General features: G+C 42.7%; 1 protein-coding gene across 5 annotated transcripts in view; it reads right to left on the bottom strand.

Annotated features, from left to right (window-relative positions):
* BICRAL (BICRA like chromatin remodeling complex associated protein) overlaps window positions 1–21,510 on the bottom strand; it is a 116,820-nt gene that overhangs the window by 57,254 nt on the left and 38,056 nt on the right. The gene's annotated exons all lie outside the window — the stretch shown is intronic.

Raw genomic sequence — 21,510 nt, 5'->3', positions numbered from 1 at the left:
GGTGAGAAGGCTTGAATCTGAATCACTTGAACCTGGGAGGCAGAGGTTGCCGTGAGCCAAGATTGTGCCACCGCACTCCAGTCCGGGCAACAAGAGTGAAACTCTGTCTCAAAAAAAAAAAAAAAAAAATCCCAAAGTTGGAAAAGATGACAATTAACATAGGCAATAAATGACTCTGGTTCATCTCAAGAAATGAAGAATTTGAAGGTCTTTAAACTGCTTTAATTCCTACTTGAGCTAGGAATGAGGTGGGGCAGAAATAAGCCTAACAGCAGCCATAAAAAAGAATGAGTTCATATCCTTTGCAGGGACATAGATGAAGCTGGAAACCATCATTCTCAGCAAACTAACACAGGAACAGAAAACCAAATACTGCATGTTCTCACTTATAAGTGGTAGTTGAACAATGAGAACAGGGAGGGGAACATCACACACCGGGGCCTGTTGTGGGGTTGGGGGCGGGGGCTAGGGGAGGCCAGAACTTAAAGTATTAAAAAAAAGAAAAAAAGAAATAAGCCTAACATACTAAGCAATCCAGCTGCAAAAGAATGTGCTATAACATGGGGGAAAGAGTGACCAACCATAAAGGCGGCTGGGGAGAATTTCTGGCAAGGCTTTACAGAGGCTGGAGACACAGGGCAAGGACAATGAATTTGGAAGTCGCAGGGCTTGTTTTGGATACTGACATTGACTAATCATGTGACGACAAAGAAGCTCCAACCTCTGGGTCCTGTTTCCCATTTCTTAATGAACTTAACAGACCACATCGGTGAGTGTTTAACTTTGGGACCCAGTGTTCTTTAAGGTATCCAGGAGCTGTCTTGGAGGCCTAAAACAGCTGGTGGTGGAGGCACTCTTCACACTCCCACCTCTCCCCACACACACCCTTCAGCTGAGTAGCTCAATTCTTACTCAACTGCAAGAAAAAAGTTTGAAAATCATTTAACTTAACCAGCTCCCAAACTTCCAGAACTCCATGACTTGTCATCTATTATAAAGGAATGACCATTAACAATGGTGAATCTGGCAATGGAAACAGAAATCTGTGAAAATCAAGACATCCATGATTATTTTAGCAAGCAAGAGAATAGCTATACATATAGGGCCCACATTTCATTAAGATAAACTCTAACGGCTGGACACAGTGGCTCATGCCTGTAATCCCAGCACTTTGGGAGGCTGAGGCAGGCGGATCACCTGAGGTCATGAGTTCGAGACCAGCCTGACCACCATGGAGAAACCCCATCTCTACTAAAAATACAAAGTTAGCCAGGCACGGTGGCGCATGTCTGTAGTCTCAGCTAGTCGGGAGGCTGAGGCAGGAGAATCGCTTGAACCTGGGAGGTGGAGGTTGCAGTGAGCCAAGATCACACCATTGCACTCCAGCCTGGGCAACAAGAGCAAAACTCCGTATTAAAAAAAAAAAAAAAAAAAGATATTATAGTACTACCCTCAAAAACAGGAATCTCATCATATTGGTCTTCATATCCCAAGCAAATAGCACATAAGTGGGTATAATAAATATTGAATAAATACCCAGGTTTTAAATATAAGGCAGCTGTGTTTTGTATGGAGACTGTGCTCCCAAAGACCTTGCCTAATTAAAAGCTCATATAATTCCATAATCCTAGGTTAATCCTACAAATTTACAATTTCCCAGAGTCCATCAGCATTGAAATTCTGTAATTCCTGATGAATTATAAATATATCATTCTGTTAAATTTTTTCAGTTGTACAGGCGTGCACTACCACACTCGGGTAATTTTTTTTTTTTTTTTTTGAGACGGAGTCTCGCTCTGTTGCCAGGCTAGAGTGCAGTGGCGTGATCTCGGCTCACTGAAACCTCTGCCTCCCAGGTTCAAGCGATTCTCCTGCCTCATTCTACCGAGCAGTTGGGACTACAAGCGCGTGCCACCATGCCCAGCTAATTTTTGTATTTTTAGAGATGGGGGTTTCACCATGTTGGCCAGAATGGTCTCAATCACTTGACCTCAGGGATCACATTTTTTAAAAAAAGAATCTGTATCTTTTAGAAATCCATACTGAAATAGGTATGAATGAAAAAAAAAATGACATCTGAGATTTGCTTCAAAATAATATGAAGGCCGGGTGTGGTAGCTCACGCCTGTAATCTCAACACTTTGGGAGGCTGAGACGGACGGATCACAAGGTCAGGAGATCGAGACCATCCTGGCTAACATGGTGAAACCCCGTCTCTACTAAAAATACAAAAAATTATCTGGGCATGGTGGCGGGCGCCTGTAGTCCCAGCTACTCGGGAGGCTGAGGCAGGAGAATGGCGTGAACCCGGAAGGCGGAGCTTGCAGTGAGCCCAGATCGCGCCACTGCACTCCAGCCTCGGCAACAGAGTGAGACTCTGTCTCAAAATAAATAAATAAATACATAAATAAACAATAATAATATGAACTGGAGTTGGTTATTAAAAACATGAATGGCTGGGCATGGTGGCTCACGCCTGTAAGCCCAGCACTTTGGGAGGCCAAGGCGGGTGGATCACTTGAGGTCAGGAGTTCAAGACCAGCCTGGCCAACATGGCAAAACCCTGTCTCTACTAAAAATACAAAAATTAGCCAGGCCTGGTGACGGGTACCTGTAATCCCAGCTACTCGGGAGGCTGAGGCAGGAGAATTGCTTGAACCTGGGAGGCAGAGGTTGCAGTGAGCCGAGATCATGCCATTGCACTCCAGCCTGGGTGACAAGAGCAAAACTCTGTCTCAAAAAACAAACAAACAAACATGAAAACCCAGCTGAGCACAGTGGCTCATGCTTGTAATCCTAGCACTTTGGGAGGTCAAGGTGAGTGGATCGCTTGAGTTCAGGAGTTTGAGACCAACCTGGGCAACATGGCAAAACCATCTCTATTAAAAAAATATAAAAATTAGCTGGGCATGGTGGCACATGCCTGTAGTCCCAGCTACATGGGAGACTAAGGTGGGAAGATCAATGGAGCCCGGGAGGTGGAGGTTGCAGTGAACCAAGATGGCGCCATTGTACTCCAGCCTGGCCAACAGAGTAAGACCCCGTCTCAAAAAAAAAAAAATTAGCCGGGTGTGGTAGCACATGCCTGTGGTCCCAGCTACTGGGGAGGCTGAGGTGAGAGGATTGCTTGAGCCAGAAGGTCAAGGCTGCAGTGAGCTATCGCTGCACCACTGCCCTCAACAACAGAGTAAGACTCTGTTTCAAGAAAACAAAAACCATGGACTCCTGTCCTCCCCTACCCCAATCCTGGAGATTCTGATTCACCTGGAATCTGGGTTACTAGTTGCCCTTGGGAAAATTTCAGGCAAATTGGGGAACCTGTTCCAGGTCTGAGTGGAGTCAGGTGGGACCTGCAAACAAGGGCCTCTGGTTGACTCAGAAACACAAACTGAGACTCCAACTCTCCAAACTTAATGGGAGAATCCCGTTTCTTGGCAACCTGACTGAAGGAAAGGTGCTGTGGGCAAAATCTTATTTGGGAATGCATCACCCTAAGCCACCTTCAGTATCAATTTTTTTTTTTAACTCTTTCCCACCAAATAATTGCTCTACTTCTTCCTTGTGTGTTTTTTTTTTTTGTTTTGTTTTGTTTTTGAGATGGAGTCTCACTCTGTCACCCAGGCTGGAGTGCAGTGGCATGATCTCAGCTCACTGCACGCTCTGCCTCCCGGGTTCACGCCATTCTCCTACCTCAGCCTCCCAAGTAGCTGGGACTACAGGCGCCCGCCAGCATGCCTGGCTAATTTTTTCTATTTTTAGTAGAGACGGGGGTTTCACCGTGTTAGCCAGGATGGTCTCCATCTCCTGACCTCGTGATCCGCCCGTCTCGGCCTCCCAAAGTGCTGGGATTACAGGCATAAGCCACTGCGCCGGGCCCCTTCCTTGTCCTCTTTAGCACATTGACTTATATTTACATTAAAAAGTCAGCTCCATCAGGGCAGAGGTTTGTGTCTGTTCACCAATGAACCTTGGTGCCCAGAATAGCCCCTGGCACATAATAGAAACTCAGGAAATATTTTAAAAATGAACTTATCACCCTTTCTAATGTGTTGGTCACAGGATGGCAAACCTGCAACAGAAGCAGGCACACAGGGAGAGTGTGTTTATTTACTTTTCCTTGAAAACCTCAGTTTTCCAAGAAACCATATTTTTCTTACTTTGGAGACCAGGTTACTCCTATAGGATAACAATCTGAAGTGGAAAACAAATCATTTTATTTAAGCTGACAACATACAATAGGGCTAAAGTTATTTTCCACTATTTCCCTGCCCTCTATTCTAGCCCACTGCCACTCTCCTAGCCTCCAAACACAATGACGCACTTTCCCAGCATCTGTCCTTGTCCAGGTGACAAATTTCCTTACTTGAAATGCTCTTCTTCCTCTTCCATGTCTACTGAAAATACACTCATTATTCAAAAATTAGTTTGGATCTGATCTCTGTGAATCCTTCTCTGACAACCTCAGCGTGTCTTCAGAAATCTCTGCCCAGAATTCTGAAAGCAGCAACCACATCTTTGGACACTGATCAGACACTGCTCTGTGTGATTATCTTCATTATGCTTATCTTATGTTCCCAATTAAAGCAGGGTGCAGGCTGGGCATAGTGGCTCCCACCTGTAATCCCAGCACTCTGGGAGGCCAAGGCAGGAGGATCGCTTGAAGCCAGGAGTTCAAGACCAACCTAGGCTACATAGTGAGGCTCAATTTTTTTAAAAAAGTAGAGCCCAAATATAAATGAATACACACACTATAAAGTACTATGAGAGTGCTGATGAGACAGCACTTAATGCTGCCATCCCAAAGGCAGGCAACTTTTAGACTGCATGGTTTTTTGGCATCAGAGAGCTGAATATACTGGCTCATTACAATAGGCACTAGCTAGCCTCATTTGTATCTCTACCCACCCCACTTGTCCCTGTAAGAAGCCCTTAGTTCTTTGCTGCCTTGACCACTTGATGTCCCCAAAACTTATCAGTTTTTCAATTATTTGACTTTGCATGTTCCTTTTACTTAGAAGACATTCCCACCCACCTCCAAGTGGTCAACTGACAATGCCTACTTACCCTAAAGGTCTTGAGTAAAATGACACTGACTTTCTTTAGTTTTATTTAAATCCCGAAGCCAAATTCATTATTCACTTATTCATATCCCTAGAGGACATCTGACATCTTACCAGCACCTGACACATGTATGACAATACAGCCATGCGCCCCATAACAACCTTTCATACACAGTGGACCACATATATGATTATGATCCCTTAAGAGTATAATACTGGCCGGGCACAGTGGCTCACGCCTGTAATCCCAGCACTTTGGGAGGCAGAGGTGGGTGGATCACCTGAGGTCAGGAGTTTGAGACCAGCCTGACCAACATGGAGAAACCTTGTCTCTACTAAAAATACTAAATTAGCTGGGCAAGGTGGCACATGCCTGTAATCCCAGCTACTCAGGAGGCTGAGGCAGGAGAATCGCTTGAACCCGGGAGGCAGAGTTTGCAGTGAGCAGAGATCGTGCCATTGCACTCCAGCCTGGGCAACAAGAGCGAAACTCCGTCTCAAAAAACAACAACAACAACAACAACAACAACAAAACTATATTGTTAGTGTTTCTTTCTGTGTGTGAATAGGTTTAGACACACAAATGCTTACCATTGTGTTATGGTTGCCTACAGTATTCAGTATAGTAACATGCTGCACAGCCTTGTGCCTGGGAACAATAGGCTATACCATATAGCCTGGGTCTGCAGTAGGCTAGATCATCTAGGTTTGTGTAAGTGTACTCTGATATTCGCAAGATAATGAAATTGTCTAGCAACGCATTTCTCAGAACGTATCCTCCTTCTTAAGCAACACATGAGTATACTTGGTTTTTCTGACTTCCCCATTGGCTTACAAGTTCCATGAAAACTGGATGAGTTTCCTTTCATTTCTGTGTTAGCAGAGTTTAGTGCAATGCCTGATACATACATGCCTAATAACTGTTTACCCAATGCAATTACTTTCCTAAGATTCTGGTTTCCAAAGGACATTTTTAGGGTTAATGTCAGTTACTAATTTACTTTCAAAGAATATGCACCGAGGCTACATGTGAGCACTTTTTTACGATGGTACAGCACAGGATTTGGGATGCAGGCCTGGTCCTCCATGGTCCAGGATCCACTGACTAATGCTGGACCCTTATTATCCAGCCAGGCATCTATCAAGCCAGTGTAAAAAAAGTGAGGAATCAACTGATTCCCCACATGTGCTCCAAATCAGACAATTCACTTCTCTCAGGCGTAAGGAAATACAAGTTTTAAAGAACCGCAGAATAAAAGATTGTGTGTCCTTCCAAGATAATCCACTTAATATTTAACAAACCTCCTTATAAAGGGATTTATGTGCTGAACATAAATATAAAATAATTAGTTGAAGTCTCCAAACATTTAGCACAGTAATTTATTATATTAATAATAGTTGTGTTCATTAAAAGACTTGGAAGTAAATGTCTAAGTTGAAGAATTTCTGGCACAGCCAGGTATGGGTTTAAGGTCTAGTGAGTATACCAACACTAGACCTTAAAGAAAAGACAACTCTACAATATATTAAAAACCAGATGCCCTGACAAAAATGTTTTTATACTTCTTTACTGTGTTTTCTAAGACAGTGTGAGGGCATTTTGATAACTATGGAAAACCATACACAGGAAATGATTGAGAAATGAGGGGCCGGGCATGGTGGCTCACACCTGTAATCTCAGCACTTTGGGAGGCAGAGGAGGGAGGACTGTTTATGTGCGTGAGTTCAAGACCAGCCTGGGCAACATAGTGAGACCTCCTCTCTATTAAAAACAAAAAAAAAGGCCAGGCGCGGTGGCTCACGCCTGTAATTCCAGCACTCTGGAAGGCCGAGGTGGGCAGATCACCTGAGGTCAGAAGTTCAAGACCAGCCTGGCCATGGTGAAACCCCATCTCTACTAAAAATACAAAAAATTAGCTGGGCGTGCTGGTGTGTGCCTGTAATCCCAGCTACTCAGGAGGCTGAGGCAGGAGAATTGCTTGAACCTGGGAGGCGGAAGTTGCAGTGAGTCAAGATCGTGCCACTGCACTCCAGCCTGGGCAACAAGAGCGAAACTCCGTCTCAAAACAAACAAACAAACAAAAAAACCAAAAAGCTGGAAGAGCCAAAAGTAAGTCTTACTTATATATTCTCAATAAAGAAAAACTATCTGAATATTAAATAGAAACTGCTCTGATACTTATCTGATTTCTAGTTTTATTCAGAAAACTATTTATGCATATGCATGTGTGTATTTTTTTTTCTTTTTCTTTTTTTCTTTTTTTTCCTGAGATAAGGTCTTGCTCTGTTGCCCAGGCTGGAGTACAATGGCATGAACATGGCTCAAAGTGATTCTCCTACCTCAGCCTCCCAAGTAGCTGAAAACAAAGGTGCATGCTACTGTACTAATTTTTAAAAAATTCATACAGAAGGGATTGCTCACCATGTTGCCCAGGCTGGTCTCAAACTCCTGGCCTCAAGGAATCCTCCTGCCCTGGCCTTCCAAATTGCTGAGATTATAGGTATGAGTCACCATGCCCAGCATTATGATATATTTTATTAAACAAAATGGAGATTTATCTAAGTCATTTATGTTTTTCCTAATGCAAAGGGAATTTATTTTAGGGAACATTTTATTTTTTATTTTTTTTGAGACGGAGTCTCACTGTGTCACCCAGGCTGGAGTACAGTGGCGCGATCTTGGCTCACCGCAATCTTGGCCTCCCAGGTTCAAGCAGGTTCTCCTGCCTTAGCCTCCTGAGTAGCTGGGATTATAGGTGTGCACCACCACGTCTGGATAATTTTTGTATGTTTAGTAGAGACAGGGTTTCACCATGTTGGCCAGGCTGGTATCGAACTCCTGACCTCAAGTAATCTGCCTGTCTCTGCTTCCCAAAGTGCTGGGATTAAGGCATGAGCCACCACATCTGACCTATTTTAGAGAACATTTTAAATGAAATAAAAGCAATACTACTACCAATATGATTTTTTCCACTTTTACAGACTATGGACATTTTTGTACAATGACAGTCATAAATAGTAAAAAAAGAAGGGACACTGCCGTTTGCATTCCTAGCCCACAGTCAAAACATTCACTAAAATACAGTATGGTAAAAATTGAGCTATTAAAGTCAAAACTGCTTAATAGTAGGACACCATTTCTTAGTGTCGTTTAAATATATTCTGGTCCCTATGTATGTAACTGCTTTAAAAAATTCAAAATGTCAGTAATTATAAACAAAATGTAGATTTCTCTCTCTCGCTCTTTTTTTTTTTTTTTTTTAAACAGAGTCTACGTCAGCCAGGCTGGAGTGCAGTGGTTCGATCTCGGCTCACCACAGACTCTGCCTCCAGGTTCCAGCAATTCCCCTGTCTTAGCCTCCTGCGTAGCTGGGATTACAGGCACCCGCCACAACGCCTGGCTAATTTTGTATTTTTAGTAGAGACAGGGTTTCCCCATGTTGGCCAGGCTGGTCTCAAACTCCTGACCTCAGGTGATCTGCCCACCTGGGCCTCCCAAAGTGCTGGGATTACAGGCATGAGTCACTGTGCCTGGCCGTATATTTCTTTTATTAAGCATCAGTATTAGCAATCTGATTAAAGTTATTATGAAAACTCTTGACTCTCTTTGCTGTCAATGAGTAACATTCAAAATATTTTGGTTTTATAGCATGTTCCAAGAAAAATAAGCCCTATGAAAATAACAATGTTAACAAACAAAATTCCATTTTACAAAGTCAATGTTACCAAGGAAGATACACTGAGGATTCCCTTTTATAAAGATAGACGCAAATAGAAAATGTGTGGACATAGCCGGATGTGCTGGTGGGTGCCTGTAGTCCCAGCTACTCAGGAGGCTGAGGCACAAGAATCTCTTGAACCCAGGAGGTGGAGGTTGCAGTGAGCTGAGATCACACCACTGCACTCTAGCCTGGGCGATGAAGTGGGACCCCGTCTCAAAAAAAAAAAAAAAAAAGAAAAAAGAAAAAAAATGTGTGGACAAAATCAGTTTCTTAACAAGGAGAAAACAAGCGTGCTTTTGTTTAAGCTTAAAAATGATTTAAGGCCGGGTGTGGTGGCTGAGGCCTGTAATCCCAGCACTTTGGGGGGCCGAAGTGGACGGATCACTTGAGGTCAGGAGTTGGAGACCAGCCTGGCCAACATGGCAAAACCTCATCTCTACTAAAAATAAAAAAAAATCACTTTGGGAGGCCGAGGCAGATGGATCACAAGGTCAGGAGTTGGAGACCAGCCTGGCCAACATAGTGAAACCCTATCTCTACTAAAAATACAAAAATTAGCTGGGCATGGTGGCAGGCACCTGTAATCCCAGCTACTTGGAAGGCTGAGGCAGGAGAATCCCTTGAAGCTGGAAGGCAGAGGTTGCAGTCAGCCGAGATTGTGCCATTGCATTCCAGCCTGGGTGACAGAGCGAGACTGCGTCTTAAAAAAACAAAACAAAACAAAAACCCAAAAATTACCCGAATGTGGTAGTACGCACCTGTAATTCCAGCTACTCAGGAAGCTGAGGCAGGAGAATTGCTTGAACCCGGGGGCGGAGGTTGCAGTCGGCCGAGATTGGGCCACTGCACTCCAGCTTGGGAGACAGAGCAAGATTCTGTCTCAAATAAATAAATAAATATTTAAGAAAGAATATGGACAAATATATTTGTAGCATATTACTCCAAGCAAGGTTTCACAATGAGTTTCTACAAAGAGTTTAAAGATATTGATTTAATGTCATCTTTCTAAACTCTCTTTAAGAGACATAAACATCTACTGAAATCTTTAATAAATCCTAAGAAATGCCATGTGAACTGGAATTTGTATTGTAATTATTTGTATCAAGACACCATGAGAGACATAGTTTCAGTTGGAGAAGATGAAAACTTCCGGAAAAGAATGGTGGTGATGGGCTGGGTGCAGTGGCTCACGCCTGTAATCCCAGCACTTCGGGAGGCTGAGGCTAACGCATCACAAGGTCAAGAGATCGAGACCATCCTGGCTAACACGGTGAAACCATCTCTACTAAAAATACAAAAAACTAGCTGGGCGTGGTGGCACGTGCCTGTAGTCCCATCCAGGAGACTGAGGCAGGAGACTCTGTTGAACCCGTGAGGCGGAGGTTGCAGTGAGCTGAGATCGCGCCACTGTACTCCAACCTGGGTGACAGAGCAAGATTCCATCTCAGAAAAAAAAAAAAAAAAGATTTAGTGGTGAATCTAATAAACTACCCTCATTTGGAAGACAGTAATATTTCAAGATATCTGCTAATATAATGTGATATAAAAATATTTCAGCCAGGTATGGTGGCTCCTGCCTGTAATCCCAGCACTTTGGGAGGCCAAGGCAGGAGGTTCATTTGAGCTCAGGAGTTCAAGTCCAGCCTGGGCAATATAGTGAGACCTTGTCTCTAATATATATTTCTACTGGGTAAAAAATTTCCAGGCACTGTTAATACAGTCAGCCCTCCATATTCATGGGTTCTGCACCCCCAGATTTAAATGACCACAGATTGAAAATATTTAGGAAAAATAAAACAAAAAATGACAACAATAAAAAATAATACAAATTTTAAAACAATATAGTCTAACAACTATTACATAGCATTTACATTGTATTAGATATCATAAGTATTCTAGAAATGACTGGCTATTCTGGGCATGCTGCCTATGGGGTAGCCACGCTCCGCAAGGAGCAGTAATAAAATAAAAATTAAAACAAATCTAGAGATGATTTAAAGTACATGGGAGGATCTGTGTAGGTTATATGCAAACACTACACAATTTTTTTTCTGATTTTATTTATTTATTTAGAGACAGTGCCCAGGCTGGAATGCAGTGACTTGATCTCAACTCACTACAACCTCCCCTTCCTGGGTTTAAGCGATTCTCCTGTCTCAGCCTCCCGAGTAGCTGGGACTACAGGTGCCTGCCACCATGCCTGGCTAATTCTGTACTTTTAGTAGAGATGGGGTTTCACCACGCTGGCCAGGCTGGTCTCCAACTCCTTGCCTCAAGTGATCTGCCTGCCTTGGGCTACCAAAGTACTGGGATTACAGGTGTGAGCCACCATGCCCGGCCCATCTTTTTTTTTCTAATTTAAAAAAAATTTTTTTCTTTTTCTGTTTTATGTGACTTTTTTAGATTTATTTTAATTTTAGATTCACAGAGTACATGTGCATATTTGTTACATGGGTATATTGCATACTACTGGTGGGGATTGGGCTTTCAGTGTACCCATTACCCAAATAGTGAACACTGTACCCAATAGGTAATTTTCAACCCTCACTTCCCTCCCTCCTACCCACTTTTGAAGTCTCTAGTGTCTATTATTTCCATCTTTATGTCCATGCGTACCATTGTTTAGCTCCTACTTATAAGTGAGAACATGTGGTATTTGATTTTCTGTTTCTGAGTTAGTTCACTTAGGATAATGACCTCTGCCTCCATCCATGTTTCTGCAAAGGGCATGATATCATTCTTTTCCATATCTGGGTCCACCATTTTATTTATTTATTTTTGAGACATTGTCTCACTTTGTCACCAAGGCTGGAGTGCAGTGGTGTAATAGTGGCTCAATGAAACCTCTGCCTCCCAGGCTCAAGTGATTCTCCCGCCTCAGCCTCCGGAGCAGCTGGGATTACAGGCGCATGCCACCATGCCCGGCTAATTTTTGCAATTTTTGTAGAGATGGGGTTTCACCATGTTGGCCAGGCTGGTCTCTCAAACTCCTGACCTCAGGTGGTCCACCTGCTTTGGTGTCCCAAAGTGCTGGGATTACAGGTATGAGTCACTGCACCAGGCCTATAACAATTTAATAATAAAAAAAAGTGATAGCTGAGACCCAAATGGGTTGGCATTATGTTAATGCTTTATACGCATGATCTCACTTAATCCTTTCAAACTCCCTCTGAAAGGTAAGTCCTCTATCCAGAGGAAGAAACTGAGGCACACTCCCTCAGGGAAGTTACTCACTCAAGGCAGTACCTACAGCAAGATGCTAGAACTCAGATCGGTCTGATTCCAAAGCTGTTATTAACTATAACTTTTTTTTTTCCTTTTTAAGTCAAATCACTCATTGCTTGAAAACCTTTAGGATTTTTTAACATATAAGAGAAAATTCAAATACTTTGGCCTTACATTTACTGCATTTCACAAACTGATCGCAAGGTCCCTTCCCAGCCTCCCCTTTTCTCTCTTTTTTTTTTTAAACTTCTCACTTCATCCAAAGAAGTCTCCTTACTGTCTGCCTCTCTTATAAAATCCCAACCTAACTTGGTTCTTTTCCACCTAAGTTTCTCTGCCTATGTATCTTTTCCTGGTCAGCAAAATCTTCCTTTTCCTTTAGGCTCCAGTTCAAATTCCATTTCCTATATGTAACCCTTGACAGCTCATTCTTCTTTTTTTTTTCTTTTTGAGACGGAGTTTCGCTCTCGTTGCCCAGTCTGGAGTTCAGTGGCACGATTTTGGCTCACTGCAACCTCCGCCTCCCAGATTCAAGCAATTCTTGTGCCTCAGCCTCCAGAATAGCTGGGATTACAGGCACCTGCCACCACACCTGGCTAATTTTTGTATTTTTAGTAGAGACAGGGTTTCTTCATGTTGGCCAGGCTGGTCTCAAACTCCTGACCTCAAGTGATTCACCCACTTCGGCCTCCCAAAGTGCCAGGATTATAAGCATAAGCCACCACATCCAGCATCAATTTCTAAATATACTTATTTGCACTTCTAAAAAGTCTCAGGGTTAAATGAAATCTAGGCCAAGCGGAGTGGCTTACACCTGTAATCCCAACACTGTGGGAGGCTCAGGCAGGAGGACTGCTTGAGGCCAGGAATTTGAGACCAGCTTGGGCAACATAGTGAGAACTCATCTCTACATTTAGAAAAAAAAAAAATTAGCTGGGCATGGTGGTGCATGCATGTAATCCCAGCTACTCAATAGAGGCTGAGGTGAGAGGGCTCCTTGAACCTGCGAGATGGAGGCTGCAGCTATGATCACACCACTGGACTCCAACCCTGGGTGACCAAGATACTGTCTCAGAAAAAAACCAAAAATGTCCATAAGAAAAAAAGTTACAATAAGCTAAGCTTATTGAGAAAGGAAAAATATTTTATAAGCCTAATGTAGCCTAAGTGTATGGTGTTTATTAAGTTCACAGTAGTGTACAGTAATGTCCTAGGCCTTCACATTCTTTCACCACTCACTGACTCACCCGGACCAACTTCCAGTCCTCCAAGCTTCATTCGTGGTAACTGACCTATACAGGTGCACCATTTTTTTCTTTTGTATCATATTTTTACTGTACCCTATGTTTAGATATGTTGAGATACACAAATAGTTACCTACAGTATCCAGGTACAGTAACATGCTGTACAGGTTTACAATACAGGAGGAATAGGCTATATCATATGGCCTAGGTGTGCGGTAGGTTATACCATATTGGTTTGCATAGGAGCACTCTGTGGTGTTTGTACACGATGAAATCACCTAACGATGCATTCATCAGAACCTATCTCTGTCATTAAATGACACACGACTGTATTTACTAAAAACCCATCAGAGGCCAGGTGCAGTGGCTCACACCTGTAGGCCTAGCACTTTGGGAGGCCAAGGTGAGACCACTTGAGCCCAGGAGTTTGAGACACACCTGTGCAACATAGTGAGTTCTCATCTCAAAAAACAAAAACAAAAACCAAACCCATCAGAACCCGTCAAGGTCTCAGAACCCGTCAAGGTCTCAAACAAGGTGAAGGTTTAACAAATATTATTTCTTTTCCCCCTCATTTTCTTCCTTGTGAAAATGTTTCCATTTCAGGCCAGGACACAAAGGTCAACTCCTAATGAAACAAAGTGTCCTGGATTTGGGTTCAACTGAAATCAACCATTTCTAGAAAGGCAATATCTTTCATATCTTATTCTCTCACATTCTCAGACTCAGGGCTTTAATTTTAAGTAATGTTAAGTGTTTAATGTGTTTGCAAGATAGAGAGCCAAAAAACCCACAAAAACAGAACATGTTCGGTTTCACAACTTTATTAAAAATAAATTTATAAGTAAACAAATAATAACTTTATAGATTAAAGTTGATTGGGATTAAGGAGAACCTGGGTATAAGAAGATCTGGTACAGAGAGGTCTCAGGATCTTTTCCTGAGTGGGAGTACATACGAGGTAGGGAAGAGAAAACAACAACAAACCAGAACAAAGCTGCTGCTCCCAGGTCCTCTTTCTTCCACCTTCCCACACAGCATTCTGACAGCCCCTGAGCTCTCCTCAACTGCACTACAAAAGGGCAGGCCACCCCCAGCACAGTCAAGTCCTGGGCTCCCTCTGCTTGTAGCCAGGCACCATGTTAGTGATTTCCATCTTAGGGCTTTCCTTTTAAAGTCCACACCCCACATGCCTTTGCAGTCAGCTCTCTCACCTCTCCATACTCATTTCACTCTTCCCCAACTCCCCCAGCCCACCTTCTGCCAGCTCCTTCACTCACTGTATTTTCCTCTTCTACTATGCAGAACATTATTCATCAAGCAAGAGCCATGCCATGCAGAAACGCATCTGGTATGCTACTTAAATCATGCTGTTTCACCCGTTTTTCCCCAGACTTGCTCCTCTCACCTTTAACTCAAAGCTATCTTTCTCAGTGAAGAACGTAGACAGCTATTTTGAATTCCATCATCTACTCCATTCTTATTTTCTCTAACCTCACTTTACGGTTATTGTTTAGCCTATTTGGGGAGCAAAGAAAACTCATGAAAAAGGGAATGACAGCAGATTCAAAGAGGAAAGAAAGGGGAAAAGAAGGTGGGGGGGGTGCTACATACTTCCATTTGACATTATTTAAATAAAAAATGATTTTCTCAGCAGGATGCAGTGGCTCACGCCTGTAATCCCAGCACTTTGGGAGGGCAAGGTGGGAAGACGGCTTGAGCCCAGGGGTTTGAGGCCAGCCTGGGTGACAAAGAGGAGGCCAGCCTGGGTGACAAAGAGAAACCCCTGTCTCCACAAAAAAAAAAAAAAAAAAAATTAAATTATCTGGGCATGGTGTTACGTTCCTATAGTCCCAGCTACTTGGGAGGCTGAGGTTGGGGGATCCCTTGATCCCAGGAGGTCCAGGCTGCAGTGAGCTACGATTGTACCACTGCACTCCAGCCTAGGTAACAAAGCAAGACCCTGTCTCAAAAACAAACAAAAAATGAAACTCAATGCTTATTTCTCTCCTTCCCTGTTCTGTAATCAGACTTTTTTTCTCACCACTTGCACAGATTAGAATGTCAAATACTATAAGCTGCCACACATTCAATGGCCTTGATTCTTTTTCTCACAGATCCCTCTACTAGTGTAAGGTATTGCTGATCTCTACAGAATACTGTTTTCCTTTTGATTCCCATCATTCTACTCTACCTAGGTTCTGCAAGTACTGAGTCAGCAAATGTTTACTGAGTGCTCAACTTGTTTTGAATGCTGTGCTAAAGGTTTAGAACAAAACAGTAAACATGGGAGCAAATAATGTAACATTCCCAGATCCTATTCTAGAATCTCTACGTCTATAGGTGACTTATGCACCCTCAAGTTTGGTACCATGATAAGAAGAGATACTTTCTCTTTAGTTTCAGTAATCTGCAATTTCATTTCTAAAGCAATTTTCTTCCACATGCAAATAACACCTCTAACTGCCACAAATATTTAAGTGTTTATTCTTTTTTTTTTTTTTTTGAGACAGTCTAGCTCTGTCACCCAGGCTGGAGTGCAGTGGGGAGATCTCAGCTCACTGCAATTTCTGCCTTCCAGGTTCAAGCGATTCTCATGCCTCAGCCTCCTGAGTAGCTGGGATTACAGGTGTGTGCCACCATGCCTGGCTATTTTCTTTGTATTTTTAGTAGAGATGAGTTTTGCCATGTTGGCCAGGCTGGTTTCGAACTCCTGGCCTCAAGTGATTTGCCTGCCTCGGGCTCCCAAAGTGCTGGGATTGTAGGTGTGAGCCATGGGCCCAGCCTAATTCATTTTTTACTATGGTAAAATATATGTAAGATTTACAATTTTAACCATTTTTTTCCAGGATTAGGAAAACCCTTTATTTCTCTATAGAGTTACTGAATTTTAACTATTTAAAAGTGTTCGGTTGAGAGGCATTACATACATTCACATTGCTGTGAAACCAAGAGCCCTATCCAGCTTTAGAAATTTTTCATCTTCCCAAACTGAAACTCTGTACCCATTAACTCACTTTAAGCCAGTAATGATTTTCACGGCCCCCACTCGGCTTCTTCTCTTGCTTTCCTACTCAGCTAACATTTCAAGGTTCATCATCAAAATCACTCCCTTGCAACTACTCTCAAGCCTCTGGCACTGCTTCTCCTCTGTCAAACCTGCAGGGCAAAATACGAATTTTGGGTGAACTGATCACTTGCCTGCTCTTTGCTGCCCTCATAACAGCTGAATGTTGCTAGGAGAAAAAAATCACACAACTAATTCAGCTGACTGGTTTCACCTTAAATTCATGGCCCCAAGCCATGGCGAGGGATTCAACAATGCCCAGCATTGAAACTACCTTGTTTCCCAGTTACTCAGTTCCTCGTCCTGTTGCTCAAGGTGAAGTGTCCATCTCTCCTGAAATCATCCACTACCCCTTCTTCGTTTAAGTCGCTGGCCTTGCCTCAGACTTCACTGAGAAAACAGAAGCCGTCAGAAAGTTAAGTCCTACATTCTACCTCCAATTTGCCTGGCACTTGTGCCCCCATTCTCTGTCTTCTGCCACACTGCACTGTCTTGCTCCCACCAAAGGCAAGCGTTCTTCCTGTGTCTTGAATTCCTTAAGAATGCTGCTCCTGGCCGGGCATGGTGGCTCACACCTATAATCCCAGCATTTTGGGAGGCCTAGGTGCGTGGATCACCTGAGGTCAGGAGTTCGAGACCAGCCTGGCCAACATGGTGGAACCGTCCCTACTAAAAATACAAAATTAGCCGGGTGTGGTGGTGCATACCTGTAATTCTAGCTACTTGGGAGGCTGAGGCAGGAGAATTGCTTAAACCCAAGAGGTGGAGGTTGCAGTGAGCCGAGACTGCACCACTGCACTCCAGCCTGGGAAACGAGCAAAACTGTCTCCAAAAAAAAAAAAAAAAGAATGCTGCTTCCTTGGTAGTCTTAGTCTCTCTTCTGGATTAGTCTTACCTTCTCTATTAAATATTCTCATTAGCCTATCTAGTTCCCATTGTTTAAAAGAAAAGCCTTCTTCTTTACATAGGGAGACCCTGTCTCTACAAAAAAAAATTTTTTTTAACTAGTTGGGTTATGGTGGTGCACACCTGTGGTCCCAGCTACTCAGGAGAGGCTGAGTTAGGAGGATCACTTGCGCCCAGTAGGTTGAGGCTGTGGTAAGCCGTAATTTGCACCATTGCACTCCAACCTGGATGACTGAGTGACATCTTGTCTAAAAAAAAATAAAAAAAAAAAAAAACCCTCTTCTTTGACCCCATCTCCCTCTGAAGCCACTAAGCTGTTTCTCTCCACTTTACAGCAGGAAAATTTCCCTAACGAGCTGTCGATATTCACCTCACTTCCTATTCTCTCTTCGAAGCATTCCAATGTGTCTTGGACCACTTGTCAAAACAGTCACCATCATGTTGTCAAATCCAAATAGACATTTCTCTATTCTCATTGTGTAACTTCTCAGCAGCATTTGACAGAGGTGACCATTCCCTCTTTCTTGAAAATAATAAAATACTCTCCCACTTTAATGGCTGAACCTTTTCAGTCTCCTTTGCCCAAGCTTTAGCCGTTATTAGTGTTTTAGGGTTTTTTTTTTTTTTTTCCCCACACAGAGCTGGCTATGTGGGAGACCAGAGTTTTATTACTCAAATCAGTCTCCTAGGGCTTGATCTTAAGGCCACAAACAATCTCAGTCAGTTCCATGACATGCCATCTGTATACTAGTGACTCCCAAAATTTATGTCCAGTCTAGATCACTGCCCTCAGCTCAACTTAAATATTCATTGCCTACTTAACTCTCCACTTGGACGTCTCCCAAGTATTTAAAACATACAACAGGTTCTACACAGAACTCTTGCTACCCACCCCTCCCCACCTGTTCCTCCTCCAGTCTTCTCCAAGCAGCAAATGGTACCATCAGCAGCCCAAGGCTGGAGCCTGCAACCTGAAGGCACCCTTGATTCCTCCCTCTCCCTCCACAGCCGATCCATTAAACAAATCCTTCTGATTCCATCTCCAAAATACATATGTAAAAGTTGCTGTCTACTCTCTGTATCTCATTGCCACTTTACTTGCCTGAGATACTATCGATCTTGGGCTGACTACTACAACAGCCTCCTAACTTCCCTGTTTCCTCTCTTCCTCTAAATAGCCAGTTAGTTTTAAAAACATTATCACTGCCCAAATTAAAACCCCTCTGATTGCCATTAGAATTAAATCCAAAAATCCCCCTATGGAGTACTACAAGACGACCTATAGGATCTCTCCAACTCCATCTAATTCCTACCCTATTCTTAATTTCTCCCCTTGCTCAGAGGAGCCTTCTCTCCAGTCTAACACCCAGCCTTCCAGGTCTTTGAACTTGTTCCCAGGTCTGGAATGTCTCCCCAGCTTTTCACATGGCTAGCACAAGTTCATGTTTCAAGTCTCAGCTCAAATATCACCTCTACAAAAAGGCTTTCCTTGACCCTTACTAGCCAAAATGGTCATTCCCAACATACTCTTTTAGATCCACCAGCCACTTAATATTTTTTCTTAATCTGTCATTATCCTGATTTTTAAACTATTTTCTGTCCTTCCCCACTATACTGTAAATTTCATGAGTGCCGAGATCTTGCCGGTCTTAAAATTCCAATAAAGGTTAAAGAAGCTACTGTTTCCCTCTAAGCAGGTTTATTTTAGATTTCCCCCTCATTTCAAGCTTTACTGGATTTTAGTCTAGTCAAAGATTATAATTACTTTGGCATTTACCATAAAAAACAAGGGGAGAAAAACCAGAAGTGACTTCCCTTCAAAAACTGGAAGTCACTCCACCCACCTAGTGGTCTAGACTGGACACAGACTGCACAGAGGTATCCAACAGATGCTCCTTACAAAAATTTTCCAATGTGGACATATGCAAAGATGGTATAATTCTGACATCTGCATCAAAAATCTAAGTTTTAAACTACTCTCCCTAGCAATTACTAAACACAACTATTTGAGAAGAATCAACAAGAGAAAGCACAAAATAAAATACATGATCCTTAATCCAGAGAAATTAACGATTTCATCACTGACTTGGTTCTTTCTCATTTTAGTAAGGTCATCTATTCATCACCTGCTCTAGATGCTTCTTCCTGACCTGTTTTTTGTAGCCAGGCTGGAGTGCAGTGGCGCCATCTCAGCTCACTACAACCTCTGTCTCCCAGGTTCAAACCATTCTCCTGTCTCAGCCTCCTGAGTAGCTGAGATTACAGGCACATGCCACCAAGCGCAGCTAATTTTTGTATTTTTAGTAGAGACGGGGTTTCACCTCGTTGGTCAGGCTGGTCTCAAACTCCTGACCTTGTGATCCGCCCACCTAGGCCTCCCAAAGTGCTGGGATTACAGGTGTGAGCCACTGTGCCTGGCCCTGACCTGTGTTTTTATCCATATTCTGCTATTAGGTTCCACATAACTTGACCATCCTACTTCCCAAAACCCAGAAGATATGTCCACAATTCAAAATTCAGCAAACAATCTTTTGTTTTCTGGATCAATCCTGGATTCTTTTTTTTTTTTTTTTTTTTTTTGAGATGGGAGTTTCGTTCTTGTTTACCGGACTGGAGTGCAATGGCGCGGTCTCGGGCCACTGCAACCTCTGCCTCCCCAGTTCAAGTGATTCTCTTGCCTCAGCCTCCCAAGTAGCTGGGATTACAGGCACCTGCCACCACACTCGGCTAGCTTTTTTGTATTTTTAGTACAGACGGGGTTTCACCACGTTGGACAGGCTGGTCTCTAACTCCTGACTTCAGGTAATCCGCCCGCCTCGGCCTCAAAAGTGCTGGGATTACAGGCATGAGCCACCGTGCCAGGCCTCAAGGCTATGTTTGTTACACAGCTGTCTTGACTAAACTAGACGGCCTGGCTAGACCTAGAAGCCTGTATGTTGTATAACTTCCCAATAGAATGAGACAATATACTTTTAAAAAAATGTACTGAGATTTTAAAGTCTTAGGATACCTAAACCTTTTTCTCTGAGGAAATAATTTCGATTATTTGATAAATGGCAGCTAGAAGGGGAAAAATAAAAATGAGACTAATGTGAGCAAAAAACTGCTGAAACTCAAAATTACGTGGATCTCAATTCTCATGTTCCAATTCAAAAAAGAGCAGAACAGTGCATAGCATAGTACAAGACAGTCCAAACGTGTATCTGTGCCACACTGGAATCACCTGGAGAGCTTTGGAATACTAGATCTTTGGATATAGTGGGTGCAAGGTGGGCCAGAATGCCAATATTGAACATCAAGAAGTTGGGAGTGCCTGACACATTATTAAAGGACCCAATTGGCCCTAGCAAATGATGGTGGAAGAGGTGATGTTACAAAACTCTATTTAAAAACATCTCCCAAGTTAATTCTGATGCTCAGATTTGGAAACCATAGGTGTAGGGGGAAGACAGCTTTTGTGATCCGATGGCAACTTTCCTACTTAAAACTGCAAGATCTCGCAACAATTACTATACTTCTATGAATGTTAGTTCATTCGCCGGTAAACAGATCATAAAATCACTATTTCAGGGCTGATATAATAGAAATTATACGAAGCATCAGGCACAGTTCCTGGCATACAGCAGGTATTCAATATATGATAGGTCTTATTAAATGGTCTAAAACATCCACTATGTATATTTATAAACATAAGGACACACCTACTGGCACCACTGTTATTTTTCTACACTAGAAATTAACTATTTACTTTCCATGTATGTGGACTTCTAGAGAGATTAGAGCTTTATAGACCTTCCCCCTCCTCTTTTCAATAACAATGTAAAAGTTAAACCCCTCCCCCATCTCTAATATAGATACATACTACCAACAGATACTTACATGATGCTTTTAATAATGCAGTTTTGCTTTTTAGAAGAGTTTCAGTGTTTTAAAGCGTATTTAACTTTTCAGATCAGAGTTCTAGGAAACTGTTTTAATTCACTGCCATTTGAAGTAATATGAAAGCCAACAAAAAAAGTTTCAAAAAACTGGAACCCATCACCTTCCCATAATCTGACAACTAGTAAATGTCTCCTCAGGGTTGTTTTAGAGTAAAACTAAGAAACGAAGCGTAGGGTACCCACAGAGAACCATGTTACCGGGAGGCAGACAGACGATGTCCTGGACTCTTTTTTTTAGTTTTGTAACCTGGTTAGACTCTACTTTCAATAATTGAAGAAGAATGAAGGAAAAGGCTCAATGCCCTGCCCCCACGCCGGGCCAGAGAAGACAAAGACGTCCACTCT

Source organism: Pongo abelii, chromosome 5, assembly GCF_028885655.2.
Source record: "Pongo abelii isolate AG06213 chromosome 5, NHGRI_mPonAbe1-v2.0_pri, whole genome shotgun sequence".
NCBI classification, from domain to species: Eukaryota; Metazoa; Chordata; class Mammalia; order Primates; family Hominidae; genus Pongo; species Pongo abelii.
The sequence above is the reverse complement of the archived record's forward strand: the minus strand, read 5'-3'. Positions and strand labels throughout refer to the sequence as shown.